Raw genomic sequence first — 18,257 nt, 5'->3', positions numbered from 1 at the left:
CTCTCCATCTGTGGAAAGAAAGACTTCATTTAAAGTGAGCCGAAGCCTTTTAGCAAGCTTAAGAGAAACAGGATTAGAGGCAGCCTGTCTTTAGTTGGCTTGTGCCAACTGCTTATACTGCTTTGATTATAGTTTCATGTGTCCCAGGAGGCTTGGGGTAGGAAAAGAAGAGTCAGGCACATTCAGTTTTAATATGAAGAATTGCACGCCATTCTGTGGCACGGTAGAAGTCTCGAGAGGGTTGTGCCTAGCAGATTTCTACAATTAATGAAGCTCAGCCGCTAGATAACAAGAGTGATGATGGAGGGCCATTAGCCACAAGGCAGCAAAGGGTGGGTGCTGCAGGGCCAGGCAGGTGACACAGCCAGGGGAGGCCGCTCCTGAAGGCTGACATCAGAGGCCCCTAACAGGATTACTGGGGACAGTGACAAAGCTTCTCTTTACTGAGGTCCTCGGAGGGTCAAGGGTTTTGCTTTGGTCTTGATTTCCCTTTTGTAGGTGGACGGATTATGATGCTCATTTTTAAGGATTAGATTAACGCCTACCAGCCAGGAGGAGGTAGAATCAGAATTCTGGTGCATGTGGCCACCAGATGTATCCATTTCCTCTTCCTGTGTTCCAGTACATAGTGTGGCTGCACAGACGTTCATCTGGACAGTCTGTGCATCTGATTACAGAAGGACCTTCTTGCCTCACCCTCAATCTGGAAGCCTGGTAATCAGAAGGAACAGAGCATCATGGCTGCTGTCCTGAGCTGAAGACAAGGAAGCCAGGAGGAGCTCAGAGGCATAGCTTAGTGAGGAAAGCCTACTGCACATGAGGCTAGAACATGGGGTGTGTTATTCTGGGTGTTGCTGTCAGGCTGAGTCCAGGTGAGACAAACATTGAAGTTGGTGGACTGTTTGCCTTAACACTCCACACTAGTGAGAGTGGGTTCCACACATGGTTGAAAGCTTGACCAGAGGAAGGACAGCTTTCTCCAATAGGAAGGAATTCCTATTGCCTGGTGATGAATGAGGACACTGTATTTCCCTGCCTTCTTGAAGTTCAAACACTGGAGATCTTCCTGGATCTCCAGCTTGTGGCCTCACCCTGCAGGGCCCAGGATTTATCAGCAATTCACCATGCTTCGGGTACCAGAAGGGCTTCAAACCCCAGGGTGCTTTCCCTTCTCCCATTTTGATTGGTAGGCTGTAACCAGCATGTGCAACCTGTGGGCTCATAGGCTAAACATGGGAGAAGATGGTTAGAATGTAGCTCAAGACATTAAAATAGTTAACTTACTGAAAACATTATGGGAGGATTGGGGAGTTAACTCAGTTGGTGAAGTGCCTGCCATGCAGGCATGAGGATCTGAGTTTGAATCCCAAGCACCCATGTAAAAAATTCCAGGCAACTTGGTCCATTCCTGTATCCCTAATGCTGAGGGATGAGGTGGAACAAAGAGAAATGTGGATCTTTGAACCTCATTGGCTACCCTGCTGCCTTAGTTATTTTTCTATTGTGATAACAGCCATGCGACATGGTCAATATTAAGTATAGAGATGTCTCCTTTGTCAACAACATTAATCCAAAACTTTAAAATTTTAGCCTCATACGGATTCTTAGAGAAAAAAAAAAAACAGCTAAATTCTTTGCCAAAATATCACAGAAATGGTCTCTAGAATAACTACTAACATTGTTGCCCTCTGAAAGCTCCTGAGCTGGCCTCCATAGTTCACACTCCTCTTGGCACTGTTGTTTTATAAGTTCCTATCAGGTTGGCCTGGTAAGCCCAGCTTACAGTATTCAGCTGTTTTTCTAGTCCAAAGTTTCTTACAACAAAATTTCTTTCTCCAAAAGCCAGCATGGTCCGGCCTGTCGCAGCAGTAGCCCACTCCCTGGTATCAACTTCTGGCTTAGTCACTGTTCTGTTGTGGTGATAAGATACCACGACCAAGGAGATTTATAAAACAAAGCATTCAGTTTGGGTCTCACTATTTCAGAGGACCAGTCTGTGAACATCGAGGTGGGGAGCTTGGCAGCACACAGGTCGGCCTGGCACTGGAACCATAGCTGAGGGCTCATGTCTTAATCGACAGGCACAGGCAGAGAAAGAGAGCTACGCTGTCTCAAAGACTGCCCCAAGCGACACCAACTCCAAGGCCACACCTCCTAATCCTTTCCAATCAGTTCTACCAACTAGGAACCAAGTATTCAAATATATGAGCCTATGGGCCATTGTCATCAAAACTACTACACCACCTGAGATGTCCCCACCTGCAGCCACCTGGCTTGGGCAGAGCAGAAGACGACACCAGAGAGGCCCTCTGCTTCCATATGGCTCATGGTGCCGCTACGATGAGCAAGTATGTGTTGAGAGATGGGAGAGGAAGAAGTGGACCAGTTTGTGCACTATGAAGAGAAGTGGAACTGGAGCGTAGAGGTGGCGAGGAACAGCCTGATGTGATAGCCTGTACTGCCACCTGAGGCCATGGAGATGTCCCAACTTGTGCTGCTGCCGAGGGCCATGTCTGGGTCCATGGCCCTGCAGCAGGGGAGGTCTGGGTCAATGTCCGTGGCCCACGTTACCACCAAAGGCCATGTGGATGTCCCTGGTCTGGGCTGCAACCCGGGGCCATGTTGATGTCCGAGGACTGTGCAGAGCTGGCCCCGCCCCTTATCAGCTGGGTGGGGGTGTGGGGCACAGGAGAGATGCCCCCCACTTGCCAGCTTTGGTATTCGGGTGAACTGGTCTTGCCCCTTACCAGGGCCCAGATCCAGGGCTTTGAGTTGGCCCATCCCAACATCTACCCCATCTAAGAACTGCTGGAGTGAGTGAAGGGGCTGGTCCTGCAGAACCAAAGCTGCAGGGTCTCCAAGACACGAGGCACCAACAGGACCTCTGAGAGGAGTCCCGGGAAGGATCCAGTGTTGATGGTGTAGCAGAAGCCAGAGGCCTCAAATCAGACCAATGACTCTGCAGTGAACATTTGCAAGTAAAGCTGTTTGGCCGAAAAGTTATACTGTGTGACACACTGGGACACCCCAGCTTCCATGGCGAGATTTTTGTCTGTTTTAATTTAATTTTAATTAACTGATTTTGTTTTTGTTTACTTTGGGGAGAGGTTGCAAGGGCAGGGGAAGATATGGAGGGCTGGGGAGATGAGTAGGATTGGGGTGAATGGTGGGAAATTCACAAACAGTAAAAAGTTAAAAAAAAACAAAAGCACTATACCAGCCTAGGTGACTTGGTGAGGCTCACATTCAGTGAGAGGACCTGTCTCAAAAATTATAGATGGCAGTTGTTTAGCTTGAACTCTTTAGGGGGCCCCCAGACAGTGGGATCAGGACCCATCCCTGGTGCATGAGCTGGCTTTTTGGAGCCCATTACCTATGGTGGGACACTTTGTGCAGCTTTGGGGTGCGGGGGAGGCTTGGACCTGCCGCAACTGAATGTACCAGGCTCTGCTGACTCTCCATGGGAGACCTTGCCTTGGAGGAGGTGGGAATGGGGGGTGGGTTGAGGGGGAAGGCTGGGGGGCAGGAGGAGGGAGGAAAGGGGAATCTGTGGTTGGTATGTAAAATGAATAGAAAATATCTTAATAAGAAATAATAAAATATAAAAATAAAAAATATAAAAAAAGATAAAAATAATTATAGATGGAGGAACTGGGGAGCTGGTTCTGGTTCAGAGCACTGGCTGCTCTTCCAGAGGACCCAGGTTCAAGTCTCAGCACTCACATTGGTGGTTCACAACTGTCTGTAACTCATTGTCCTTCTCTGGCCTTCAAGGGCACCAGGCACTCACATGGTGCAGCTACACATACAGGCAAAACACCCATTCACATTATAACAGCCACAACAAAAAAGGTGGAGAGTGATAAAAAAGGATCAGACATCTGATGCCCACCGCTGGCCTCCACGTGCACCCACACACACCTGCACACTCTAAAAGTAGCAAGTACACACATCACACCATATACACATGCAAACATTAAGAGGTTTTGTTTGCAATTTAAAATATTTTAAAAATGTAGGGGCTGGAGAGATGGCTCAGCGGTTAAGAGCACTGACTGTTCTTCCTGAGGACCCGGGTTCAATTCCCAGCACCCACATGGTAGCTCACAACTGTCTGTAACTCCAGTTTCGGGAGACCCAACACAGACATACAGGCAGGCAAAATACTAATGCACATAAAATAAAAATAAATAAATAATTTAAAAAAATGTATTCTATGTGTATGTGCCTAAGTGTATGTATCTTAGTTAAGGTTTATATTGCTGTGAAGGGACACCATGACCATGGCAACTCTTAAAAAGGAAAACATTTAATTGGGGTGGCTTACAGTTTGGAGGCCTAGTCCTTTATCATCATGGTGGGACATGGCAGACATGGTGCTGCAGAAGGAGTTGAGGAGTCTACGTCTTGATCCCAAGGCAACAGGAGGTGAACTGTCACACTGAGCGAAGCTTGAGCAAGGGAGACCTCATAGCCTATCACACAGTGATGTAGTTACTCCAAGGCCACACCTACTATTAGTGCCACTCCCTATGAGTTTATGGGGGTCAGTTACATTCATACTACCACAGTATGTTTGTATACCATGTACATGTATGATCCTTGGAGGCCAGGCAGGGCCACAGATCCCTTGGAGTTGGAGCAGTCACCTGATGCAGGTCTTGGGAACCAAACGGGTCCTCTCTAAGTAGAAAGTGCCCTTAGATGACCAAGCCATCTCTCCAGCCCATGTTTGTGATTTTTTTTTCCCTTGGAGCTTGACTGCACAGTTCTCAAGTGTGAATTTGTAGATGAGAATATTGACTTCTGATATCAAAAGGCTGAAGAAGCCCGAGTCTAAAGCAGTGCCCGAGTGAGATGTGTTGGTGGGAGAGTGTATCCTGTTCTCCAGAGCTGTCCAGATGCACGAGCTTACCTGCAGAAGCACACCGAGGGGTCTGCCACAGCACAGGAGCAAAAAGAAGTCTCACCACCACTGCCCCGCGGCCACCACTACCACCACCACAATCATGATCAGCATCACCATCGTCATCCATCATGGGGTCCTTTAACTTCCAGCTCCTCTCACACATTCACATATTCAGTCACTAGGGGGAGGTAATAGACAATGCATATAAGCAAACTCAGTCCTGGAAGGAAAGTCTTTTTTTTCAAGTGATGCTTGGGGACTTAGCATAGGTAAACAGAGGTTTGTTTTCAGGGCTGGCTGCCCTCCTCATCGAGGTTAGAGCTTTGGTCACACAAAGGCAGCTTCCTCTGTCACCAGTATGTCGGCTCAACAGCCTTTTTCTACTCTGACTTCTTGCCTAGCTCCCCTGTGGGGCTCTACCTGTGGTGGTTTCTGTTTCCTCTGGGGTGCCTCGCCCTCTCCATCCCATCCCATTGCCATCTGAGCCTGCAACTGGCCTGCAAAGTTCCATGTGACTCCCCTGGGGGCCTCTGAGGTTGGCCTGTTCGGATACTTTGCATACTATGCTGGATATTTCTAGTTCATCTCATCCCCACTTTTCTTCTTATGGGAATTTGTTCTTCTCTCTTTCCATTATTCTGAGATTCCATCTGTCTTCATTTCCATTCTGCCTGGTGGAAAGAATTGCCAGACCATGTTTCAGGTCTGTAATACCAACCAGTGAGTGCCTAGTTGGCCTCGAGGTCGGCAGACCCCTGCCATGCCTTTCTTGGAGAGGTCGTAACTTCAGGTAACCTGTCGGCCTGTAAGTAAAAGGCTGTTTACTTTGTAGCACTGTGGTTGGCCACATTCTGTTTCCTCCGTTCCTCAAGGGTTTCCTGAGGCCAGTTCCAAAGTTCTTCTGTGAATAACGCCCTCACTGTGGGGACTGCTCTGCTCCCCCAGATACGTGTGACCTCCCCCCAACCCCAGCCTCAATGGATTCCTCTGTGGTTTTCCTGAGCGAAAATCACAGCATTCCTGGTCTATTAGGTCTGCTATCAACACAATTCTGTAGACAGACGTAAACACCAGGAGTGTATTCCCTACCATTTTGGATGTGAGAAGTCTGAGATTGGGGCAGGCGTGGTTAGGTTCTGGTGAGGACCTCTTTTGGGTTGCAGATGGCCTGCTTCGTGTCCATGAAGATGGGTGTCCCAGACCACTTCTCTTCATGTGCTGAAAAGAAAGTAAGAGAACACTTGGCCCCTTTTACAGGGGTACCAATCCCACTGATGAGGGCTCAGCTTTCAGGATGTGCTCATCTCCCAGGGCCCACACCTCTCCTTTGATTTGTTTTTGTTTTGTTATTTCGGACAGGTTCTTTCTATGTAGTCCTAGCTGTCCTGGAACTTGCTATGTAGACCAGGCTGGCCTCAGACTCAGAGGTCCATCTGCCTCTGCCTCCCAAGTGCTGGAATTAAAGATGTGTGATACCATACCCAGCCCAAGGCCTAACACTGGGGGCTTAGAATTTGGGGGACACTGATATCCAATCCTTAACAGGCTGCTCCACCCGAGGGAAGAGTGGTTTTTTAAATTTTTTAATGAAGGGACTCAGTTTTGCTCCAGCCTTCATGAACTGCAGGGCTCAGCTTCCTCTTGGTTGCCTTTCTCACCTCAGGGCTAGCAGAGGTAACCTTGCATAGTGGCCCCAGATCTTTGCCTTGACAACCTGCTCTCCCCAGACAATTGTCCTAGTTAGGTTAATTGTCAATTAGACAAAGCCGGGAGTCCCCTGAGTGTAGCCGTCCCCACAGTGAGGGCGTCTCTCAGTCCCACCCAGGCCTGGGGTCCTGCAGCTGCTTATAAAATAATTACACAGAGGCTTGTATTAATTACCAGGTCTGTGGCCTATTGGCTCAGACTCCTCGCTAGGTAGCTCTTACAACTTAACTCAGCCCATTTCTATTCATCTATGCATTGCCACGTGGCTTCGTGGCTTACTGGTACTTTCACATCTTGCTTCTCCTGGTGGCGGCTCGAAGCATCTACCTCACTCTCCTTCTCCTCTCTCTCCAGTTGGAATGCACTGCCTAACCTTATTCTGCCTCACCATTGGCTAAACAGCTTTATTTATCAACCAATCAGAGCAGCACATATTTACAGTGTACAGAAAGACCTCCCACAGCACCTGAGAGGGGTGCTTTTAGTCCTATGTTCACATGACACAAGCTAGAGTCATCTGTTGAGAAAATACCCCCATAAGATCACACTGTAGGGCATTTTTTAAATTAGTGATTGTTGGGGTGGTGCCCAGCCCATTGTGGGTGGTGCTATCCATGGGCTGATGGTCCTAGGTTCTATAAGAAAGCAGGCTGAGGAGGCCAGTAAGCAGCACCCCTCCATGGCCTCTGCATCAGTTCCTGCCTCCAGGTTCCTGTCCTGCTTGAGTTCCTGTCTTGACTTCTTCAGTGGTCAACAGTGATGTGGAAGTGTAAGCCAAATAAACCCTTTCTTCCCCACCTTGCTTTTAGGCATGGTGTTTCATCACAGCAATAGTAACCCTAACTAAGACAGCCTTATTTGAGAAACTGCCTAAATCAGATTGGCCTGTGGGCATGTCTTTAGGGGACTGTTGAAGAAGAAGGAGAGCCCTTCCCACTGTGGGTGGTACCCTTTCCTGAGCCTGTGGTCCTGGGCTGTAGAAAAAAAAGAAATAGCTGGGCAGGAGCCCGAGTGAACCAGCAGGCAGTGTTCCTGTGGCTCCTGTACCCAGGTTCCTGTTTGCGTGCCTTGGCTTCCTTCAGTGACAGACTGTAACTGAAATGAACCCTTCTCTCCCTGTTGCTTTTGGTCAGTGTTTTTATCAGCAACAGAAAAGAAGTCAGAATGACAAGTAAGGATCCAGTAGTTGTGCCTGCTTCCCACTTCCGCTACAGCAGGTCATACCTTCCCATAGCCTTCTGGACTATTTGCCAAGCAAATAGCATTTTTAAGCCTACCTATAGATACTTTGCATGCATGCAGACCACGGTCAGGCCTGTCTTCATGGTTCTGGCCAAGGATGAGTCCCTGTTGGTATTTTTATAGCTTCTTATGTTGTCAGTTCTTCATGGTCCTTCAAGCTCTTGCTTTTATTTTAAGTACCACTATAATGTGCTCAAAACTGAAGGGTGTAGGATTAGCTTGAAGGAGTTCTTTTAGCCAAGCAAACAAAACTATCAGTCTATACTTATACCAAATAAAAGGGGAAGAGAGAAGGGAACACCTCCTTAAAATAAAGAATTATATTTTTGTGCACCAGGTGCATGCAGTGTTCACAGAAGCCAGCAGAGGGTGCTGGATCCCCTGGAACTATAATTCCAGGCCATTGTGAACCACCTTGTAGGTACTGGGAACTGGATTTTGGTCCTCTGTAAGAGCAGCCAGTGCTCTTAGCCACTGAGCCAGCTCTTCAGCCCCTGAAAAGCACTCCCCCCCCCCTTTGGTAGAGGAATGGCAGTTAATGATACAAAGGAATGGTAGAATTGAAAAACACCAATCATCATTATAATAATTCAGGAGAGGAATTTTTAATAGATGCTAAAGTCATTGAGTGAAAGATTGTTCGGAACAGCATATTCTGTCTCAAAGTACTGCCTAGTAGATAACTTACTAACTACACAAGAAAAGGTGCCCTTTGTGGTGTTGAAATCTGGCAGATACCGTTTACTTAAATGACCAGACTTTGTTTCAGTGGTGGCTAAGTCCACACCTCTGGTGTGGCATGTGAGGACACAACACTTCCTGCAGAAGATTCCTGCCCCAAATGACAAATCTGAACCGAATCAAGAAGAAACAATTACATAAATCTAAATCAAGGGATATTCTGAAAAATAACAGTTGACTTAGACATTTCAAAAAGTCATGGGTAAACCCACAGCCAATCAAAATGCAGAATTGTGGGCCACAGTCCCAATGGATACATCTACAGAACACTCCCACACCCGAGGCTCAGGGAACACTCAGGAAGAGGGGGCGGAGAGATTGTGTCAGAGGATCAGTGAGTTTGCTGTGAGATTGTGTCTCCTAGTAATATCAGAAGCCACACCCACCATGTTTCAACCACACGACTGCTCAAACATGAGCTGAACAAAGACAACAACAGACTTGTCAAAGTAGATAAAAGTGGGTAGACCCCGCACAAAGAACTACAGGTGCCTAAGGAGTGAATGCTGGGCATGGGAGAAACAGTCTTCCTCGCGGAGGAACACACCAATTGGTTACCCACCACCAGACGGTCCAGAACATACACACAACGTACAGTTATACAGACTGTATATATAGGAATATATATACACATTTATGCATATAGCCACAATAAATAAAAAAAGAGGCCTTGAATTTGAAAGAGCAAAGAGGGATATATGGGAGGGTTTGGAGGGAGAAAAGGGAAGGGAGAAATGATCTAATTGTATTATGATCACAAAAAAGTCAGTGGTATAAAGGACAAAAGCTGCCCCAGATTACAAGAGATTAGCAAATAACTATTGTCTGAGCCATTATCAGAAGAACAGTGTAAGGAAAACTGAGTAAATTGTAGTAGTATATCCATGCTCAAAATTACAGTTTGGTTAATAAAGGAAAAATTAAAAAGAAAAAATAATTATGTATGTTGTTACCCCTAGCCCTCAATAGTTATTGAGAGACAACACTTATGGGTTCCAAAGATTTTAATAATTCACCACATAAGCAGGTCACTGATCGATCAGGGCTGCAGGACAAAAACTCAGGAGCCTTGTTTCTCCTGACAGCCCCAGCAGGAGCAGAATTGGGGTTTATAAGCACAAACATCACAAACATTTGTTGTCAAGTTATGGTTACAATTTTCACCAATCAAGATTTAGAGATACAGTGCAAGCCTTTCAGTCCGACCAATCAGATCCATTTGTTCCTTCTGTGGTTAGGAATGGCCATGATGTTTCTAAAGAACTAAAGATGTATGACGACTATTTCTATGGTTTAAGGAGGAGGTGGATCAGCCATTGGAAGGTTCCCAAGCTGTAGGGGAGCTGGGAAACCTGAACTATATTTCACCCTGCGGATAAGAGAGTCTGAAGTCAAAATGCCAACACTCAGGCCAAGGTGCTTTTGCCTGCTTGGGTTGCTTGGTTTCTCAGGATTGTGAGACTCGCCCTTTATTTTTGCCCTGTTCTCCTGGATGCCTATTGAAGACAAGGATAGAGAGTGATTTACAGTGGCTCCTTTTCCATCTTCACCTCATGATCGAGCCTCAGTCTGTACCTAATAGTCTGAGCTAACAGATGATGGTGATGACAAAGACCATGGTTTCTGCTTTAGGTTCCTGCCTTGAGTTCCTGCTCCGATGTCTGTCAGTAATGGAATCGGAAGCTGAAGTAAACCTCTTTGTCCCCTAAGTCGGTGTTTACCATGGCAACAGGAAAGCAAGCATCAGCCTAGAGAGGTAGACACACAAGGAGCCTTTGCTCACCAATCTTCAGACTCTGTCCATCTGGGTGACGGGTTAAAAGATGAAAACAGTTATGTTGACAATAGCTGTCTGGGATTGAGGGTAAATGGTTTCCTTTTGCCAAGTGTCCTGTCGTTATATCTGCTGCCTCTCAGTTCTCCAAGGATTGCACTGTCTCGGTCATGAAGATTGATTCTGGTAAAGCTCTGATATAAAGCTGATGCCTGAAGCTAATGCTCTGAGTCTCTGCTTCTGCTACCTTCTGGACATGAATGAGCATCGTGCCACAGGGTGCGGGATCTTGGCTTCTCTAGGACAATGGGACATTTGATGCAACTCAGAAATTACCCAACAAGATTGAGGATGGGTAAATACATCCTCTCTCCAGTCTTCCCTTGGATGGACAGTCTGATGCTGCCTTTTCCTTCTCTATAGTCTGGCCAGCGATGACGTGTGTGACTAAGCAGGTGTACTCACCAAGAAATAGCTGCATCTCCTTAAGGCTTGTTGGGAAATGGCAGACAGCACAATGAAACATCAAACTCCCTACCTTGCCCGACTCCCCCACTCCCTTCCCTTTCATTGTCACTCATTTTATATCCTAAAGCATTGGCTCCCCTACGTTTTAAAGAAATCCAGAGTGGGGAGTCATCGGCATGGGCTTTAGTGTTCAGAGTGAAGTTTTGTCTGAACTCTATTCAAGACTTCTGTCCTATACCTTTCTGTTTTAATGTCAAGCTGTCGAAGAAGCAGAGCCCAGTACCTCTGATGTGGAAGGAATGATCTCTGCACGGGCCCTTATTTCCACTGTCTTCACGGCAAGTTTGAGTGGGATGGTGAAAACCGTGACATTGGCTACTGTCTTTCATTCCTTGCTTACCCAGTGCTGGTTTGGTAGCCTCACTTTTTCTTCTTTGCGCACTTGGAGGCATGCCCTCAGCCTTCACATGGCATTGCGTCAAGAGGATCCAAATTCCTTTGGCTGAGCTTTGTGTTTTTCCATCCTAATATGTAAAATGGTGACTCAGTCCCCCGGGATCTCAGGTCCCTGCTGTGAATTGGTGGTATTAGAAAGTTATGGTCGTAACTTTCCATTCTAATCACCCTGAATGAGTTCCTCTGCTCTGATGTGACTGCCAAGTTCCCGAAAGATCCTTCACAGATGAGTTCCAGACAGATGAGTGTTTTTGTCAACAGACAGAAATGAAAATTGGAACTTTGAGTCTACTGGGTTAGGGGTGCTGAGAGTGAACCATACAAGGACACTGCCCTTTTCTTACCTCGACATTTGGTCACGCACTGGCCCTACTATGGAGCAGTCTCATTGTGAAGAGCCGTGGGGTTAGTAGAGATGTATATTTCAGATCTCTTCCAATTGGCTTATGAACAGCAATGACATAACCTAGGATTTTATGAGCTCATGAATCTTGAAATCCCAGTACATGCCTTTGGAGTTTAGAAAATAGCCCCAAGTTTTTCTGAGATATTACAGTGAAAACACGGAGAAGAGCCTTCTGTCTCCAAGCTGTGGAGCCTCCACTCTGAGCCTTTGCAATGATAGAAGTTGCTTTATTTGGGGAAGAAGAAGGATTAGTCTACGACTTTGGGGTCCCTCAGGCTGGGTGGGAACAGGTCTTCAATGATCAGAGAAAGATGGAAAATGACCATCAGAAGCAAGATGGAAAAGGTCCTTGATGGTCAGAGCAAGCGAGCCACAGTACACAATCCACCTGAAAATCTCAGGCAGTCAGCTCAGAGAAGCTGGGTGGGAACCAGGCCCTCTGAACAGAGCTAGGAGCATCTCCTGAAGCTGTGACCTCTGTGGAGTCTCCTAAGGAGCCCCAGTCTGAGAAGCATTTACTAGAACTGCAGGGGGTGTAATGGGGGATGGGAAACAGGGTGATGTCCCAGGATGTCTGAGATTTAAACCTGTTTCCACATGAAAAAAAAAAAAATTAGAGGCAGGCTGAGTTCCAAGGCCCCACTGCCCAAGCCCTGGGTCTCTTTCTCCATCTACTGCCAACTCTAATGCAGATTTACCTCTCTGGGTTGTTTAACTCCCTTTGTCTGGTTTCTAAAGGAGACAGGATAAATTTAGGAGCCATGTGGACAGAATGGTTCCCATGTAGGGGCTTCTAGGATCAAAAGGATCCTTTTAGGTTCAGGAGTCTGGGTTTTTTTGGAAGGAGAATCCCCTTCCTCCATGGTAGATACTACTTTGCTTAAGGGATGAACATAAGAAAGGCACATGTCTATTTCCAGGGACAACCAAGGTTAAGGCAGACTGAAGTATCTGGAATCGAAGACTTTTTATTAAAGGGTTCTTTGGGGACCACAGACTTGTAAACAGAGACGTGTCCTCAACATTTTCTTGGTCATATCTCTGGTGCCAGGGAGTCTGGCTGCTGTTTCGTTGGGAGCTGCGTCCAGAATTAACTACAGATTACTCAGCCTGGGTCTGGTTTCTCTGTCTCGGTAGACAGTAGGACTATGAGCTGATGGTCCCCAAAGGCCTTCTAAATGCAGACACAGCATCTCCTCAGCCGCTTTCTCCTGCTTTGCTCCCCTCTGTGTGTATTGGTGATAGCTGGGTCAGGCCATCCCTGTAGAGGAGACTGGGTAAGTTTCAGAAAGCAAGGGACAAGACAGCATTTTTTATGGTGTCCCAATTTTGGTGGTTTTCTGACTTGTGTGTTCTCTTTTCTCCCTGACTTCTTTCCTGCATTTCCTTTCCTTTTCAGGTAGGTGAATGAGTAAGGGTTCTGTTAGGCTATCAAGGCACCCAGGAGAGCTGGGGTGCTGATGGGGTACCAAGGGTCAGTGCTGAGACGGGAAAGTCCTTCACAAATGACACTCAAGACATTTCTGTAAGGGAGCTGCTTCTCTGTCTTAGGTCACACTCGATACAAGCTGATCTCTTCAACTCGCAGGCACCTCCTGGAACAGTGATTTTCAAACAGCCCTGTACATTCAACAGAGAAGATGGAGGGACGGGGGTGTGCAGGTTTTCCAGCCTTTTGACGTTTTTCTGTCCCCTTTCTCTTGGCAGCGCTCCACAGGCCCTTCCGCAGCACCTGACACCTGCAGAACGGTGGAAAGCTCGAACTGTGCTTGGAAACGTGGAAGACATTTTCCAGATCATGACACTGTTTAAGGCTAGGTAGAGATCTCTGGTTTCACCAAAGCGTGTGAGTGTGTCACCAACACCAGTGCTAGTCTCTACAAAGCCATTTGATACTTAGAGCTAGTTGCTCCCTAGAAGAAAGTGACAAGTTGTGTTCTATAAAGGGCATGTAGAGATGTGGACAGTGGTGATAGAGGCACCCATTTCCACCACAGCCTCTGTGTCCCAGCTCAGAATACCACAGAAGCATAAGGATGACTTCTTGGAAGCTACAAGTCTGCTCCGAGTGCAAAGAGAGAAGTTTTGCCCATCACTTCTTCTGAACCAAAGATCTGTAACAATCAAAAGCCATAGGAGCTCCGTGGTGTCACAGGGGATGCCATGAAGGGCATTGACAGCAAAGTGGTAGCTTTGACAACTTACATAATTGTTTTAGAGCGTATGTGTTTAGATATGTCTCAACTTCCCCCAACAGTTCTGTCTCCCGGAGTTTTCAATTCACAGTCCTCGTGGGTCCGCAGACTACTCCCCAAGCACGCTGGTTGCTGAGGCTTTCTCTATAAACATAGCTAAGGAGCCGGGGAGCGGCTGTGTCACATGTTGTTGTGACCGACGAGCCTGTGTGGGATTCTCACTGCTATGGTTTATAGTCTGTCTTGGATACTAATGCATAGGAAGCTTCCACTCTAGTGTGACAATGTGAGATGTGCTGGAGCCTTTAAAAGGAGGGCCTCAGTGCAAGACAGATGGGTGATGGGGGTACCACCTTGGACAGGCACTGAGTCAGTCTTGAAAGCTCTTGGGCCGTTATAAAGGGGCAACATGGCCCCTTCCTAGCATCTCTGGCTTCCCATCTCACAGTGGTATCTCATTTTTACACCCATTCCCACCGTGATGCCATCTGCCATGATACTGTGTGGGCCTTTACCAGAGGCCAAATGGACTGTCAATCTCTAAAACCATGAACTGTACAAACCTCTTTTCTTTTCAGCCTCAAGTATTTATTTGAGCAATAGCAAAGGGACTAATAAACTAACCTACTCTGGAAAGCTGCTACTGTATCTTCAGCCTTCACTTGAAAGTAGTGACCATTCTTTATGATCACAAAATTATAACTTTCAGCTCATGTTATCATGTGAGAGAAAAAAAATAAAGCTATGGACTTAGAAATGGCTCATGGGCTTACTCTAATAAATTCCATCCCATTTCACTGCAAATATTTCTGAGAATTCAGGAAGGGAAACCCAGCAAGTTCTATTACTTCATCCTTGAGTAACTGTTAATGGTTATGCATCTAAAACACACAGAGAATTACATTAAATGTATTTTTCACCTATAAAGAGATTTGTTTTGTTTAACAGAGTATAGCTGTGACATCTTGGGGTTTGTGTAAGCTACTGGGTCCTACTTGACAAATACATAAATATAGAATTCAAATATTTCTTTTGTGTGTGTTAAAATAAGACATACTCAGTTGTGTCTTCCATTCCTTGGTCCTTTAACACTGATAGTAAATGTGGGACTGGATAGAGTCCACTGCCCCATCTGTGGGGTCCCCAACACCCCCTGCTTTGCTTCTACATGGACATTTCTCTAACATTCTCATCCAAACCGATCCTGGGTCCCGAAGAAGGCAGTGCTGTAATGAGGTTCGAGATGTGGGGTCTGGCAGGAGTGTCTTGTGTTAAAGGGTTGACATGGGACAATGAACCTCGTGATGAAAGGAATGTTGTTAACCACCACTTTCAACTGGTGGTGGTTTGCCATTCATCCATTCAATAAACATCAAATGGCAGTCTATGGGTTAGAATCTACCCCACTTTTCTGGTCTGTCTTTACTTGCTCAAGTGTGTACCTGTGAGTTAATTGTTTATTGCTAGAGAGATGCTGGGTGTGATCCTGGATGGGAGTAAAACAGTATGTGTGAGTGAGCATACAGTTCCTAGGACAATCTTAAACAGTGGACCAATTGCATTTACTCATGTGCCTTTCCCATTCACTAAGATTTCAAAATACTGCCTGTATGTGAAAGTCATATTGAGGAGGCTAAGAACACAAGCTTCCAGATAAAACAGTCTGGCTTCAATTCTGATTCTGCTGTTATAGGGAGCCCACCAGAGAGGACCACTCAGCTACAGTGTATAGCCAATAGAACGTCTTTATTCCAGTCAGGTGGGACCTCACCCAAGTGTTCAGGGACCTGGGTATATAGTCTTAAGTATCCAGAACATAGGGGCTTTAAAGGCAGAAACCACATCCTGGCATCTCCCTCAGCAGCTGCAGGGGGCTTCACAGATGTAAGGGATTTTCATAGAAGCTAATAAGGCAAATGATTGGGGGTGGTGAGGAGGGGCTTCTGCACAGATGGTTTCAACAGAAGCTAGGTTAGCTAGGACATCCTGACCTTTGGGTCCTAGAGTAGAGCAGGTAATTTTCCATGGGATTCTCCACCAAGGAGATCAGATTCTAGTTAAAGCTGGAATGACCTCAGCATGAACACAAGATGGAGGACTTTCTGTCCGGTGTTGTCCTCTCCCACTGTCCCTGGAATGTATAGGAAATCTTGAGCTCATGATGCCATGGTTCTTTCTCCTAAAACATGAGGCTTGTAGGCAGACTTTTTTGGTTGGGACCATAAGCTCCCCAATAATGTCACAGAGACATTATTAATTATGAAAACTTGATCAGTAGCTTAGGCTTGCTTCTAACTAGCTCTTATAACTTAAATTAACCCATTCTATTAATTTGCCTTTTTTCTGCCTTGTGACTTTATCACCTCATCTCCGTACTGCCCATCCCACTTGCTCTGCCTTTCCTGGCGTCTCTGCCTTTCTTCTTCCCAGAGTCCTCTGTGCCTGGAAATCCTACCTAGCTATTAGCTGTTCAGCTATTTTATGAAACCAATCAGTGACACATCTTCACAGTGTACAAAAAGATTATTCCACAACAGAGGCTCAGATGAGATGATCCTTCAAAAGCATACAGAATGTTAGCCAGCTGTCCTAGTCAGGATTACTATTGCTGTGGTAAAATACCATGGCCAAGGCAACTCGGGGAGGAAAGGGTCTATTCAGCTTACACTTCCACATCACTGTTCATCACTGAAGGAAGTCAGGACAGGAACTCAAGCAGGGCTGGAACCTGGAGACAGGAGCTGATGAGAGACCATGGAGGGGAGCTGCTTACTGACTTGCTCCCCATGGCTTGCTCAGCCTGCTTTATTATAGATCCCAGGATCACCAGCCCAGGGGTGGCCTACAATGGGCTGGGGGCTGGGCCCTCCCCCATTAATCACTAACTAAGAAAATGCCTTACAGGCTTGCCTACAACCTGATCTTACCAAGGCATGTTTTCAGTTGAAGTTCCCTCCTTTCAAATAACCCTAGCTTGTGTCAAGTTGATACAAAACTATCTAGCACACCAACCTTTAATATGGTTCTTGTAGTTGTAATCATAATCATTTTTGAATCTCTAACTTTCCTCAGTTATCAAGATAGTCATGCATTTGTGCACAGTTATTACTACATATAAATGCCAATACCCCTTGTGATGGTTTGAATAGGAATGGCCCACGTAGACTCATGTGTGTGAATGCTTGGCCCATAGGGAGTGGCACTATTTGGAGGTGTGGCCTTGTTGGAGGAGGTGTGACCTTGTTGGAGGAGGTGTGGCTTTGTTGGAGGTAGGCATTGAGTTCTCCTATGCACAAGCTACTCCCAGTGTGGTACATTGTCTCCTTCTGCTGCCTGAGGATCAAGATGTAGCGCTCTCAGCTCCTTCTCTAGCACCATGTCTGCCTGCACGCTGCCTTGTCCCGCCATGACGACAATGGACAAACCTCTGACACTGTAAGCCAGCTCCAAGGAAATGTTTCCCTTTATAAGAGTTGTTGTGGTCATGGTGTCTCTCCACAGCAACAGGAACCCTAAGACACCCCTAGGCGATGATGGTTCTTCATTGTCAGCCTGCTGGTGGTGCCGCTCCTCTGAGCCAAGCAACCACCATCTTGAGTATTTCAGTTGCGCTTTCTTGCAAGAGGATCATCCCAGTTGGGCTTGTTGACTGTTTATGTCCACTCAGGGAGGAGTGGGGGGACCACAAGACCCTCACCTGAGTATCCAGTCACTCCTGCTCCTTACCACCTACTGTTTGAGACTCTGTTTTACCTGCATGTGGCCTTGGGGAGGGCTTGGAGTATACAGGCCCGGGAAGAGTAGGGAGTGGAGGCTATGCAGCCCTGGGGAAGACTCATCCCTGTTGGTAAAGGCTTTCTGGTGTGACCTTTTGTGGGAGGAGCACCACATTTCTGTAGGCAACCCCTCAACTGTGCTCTGTAAGAAAGCCCCCAAAAGTCATTGGCTCCTCAGAATAAACTTTGGTAGAATTTTGCCTTGGTTTGCCACTGGGACCGTAGGAGGAGGGGAAGACCCTGCTTACATTTCCTCCTGGGGAGGAATTTTGGCAACAGCTGAATTTGGAATGACCGCGGAAACACCCCCGTGGGCATGTCAGTGAGGGTGTTTTCAGAGTGGTTTGATGGAGGGAAGATCTACCCAGATGGGGATGGCATCACACCATGGACTGGGAACCTGTACTGAATAAAGGGAGTGGGAGGGACAATGGCATCCCCCTGCCTCTGCTTCCCGACTGCTGACAGAGTGTGAGCAGCTGCCTCCTGCTGCCATGACTCCCCTGCTATGATGGACTGTACCCCCAAACTGGGATAAAGTACACCCAATATCTTTACATTGCTCTTAGGTGTTTATCACAAC

At 46.7% G+C, this 18,257-nt stretch overlaps 1 protein-coding gene across 1 annotated transcript in view; it reads left to right on the top strand.

Moving 5' to 3' along the window:
- Ktn1 (kinectin 1) overlaps positions 1-14,655 on the top strand; it is a 119,809-nt gene extending 105,154 nt beyond the window's left edge. Inside the window, exon 44 of the mRNA XM_037208585.1 lies at positions 13,411-14,655. The gene's annotated coding sequence lies outside the window, so the exon portion shown is untranslated. The remainder of the gene's footprint in view (positions 1-13,410) is intronic.
- Positions 14,656-18,257: the final 3,602 nt, after the last annotated feature.

This window comes from Peromyscus leucopus, chromosome 9 (genome assembly GCF_004664715.2).
Source record: "Peromyscus leucopus breed LL Stock chromosome 9, UCI_PerLeu_2.1, whole genome shotgun sequence".
In the NCBI taxonomy this organism is placed as follows: Eukaryota; Metazoa; Chordata; class Mammalia; order Rodentia; family Cricetidae; genus Peromyscus; species Peromyscus leucopus.
Note: the sequence above shows the minus strand (reverse complement) of the source record. Positions and strands in the feature narration are given on the sequence as shown.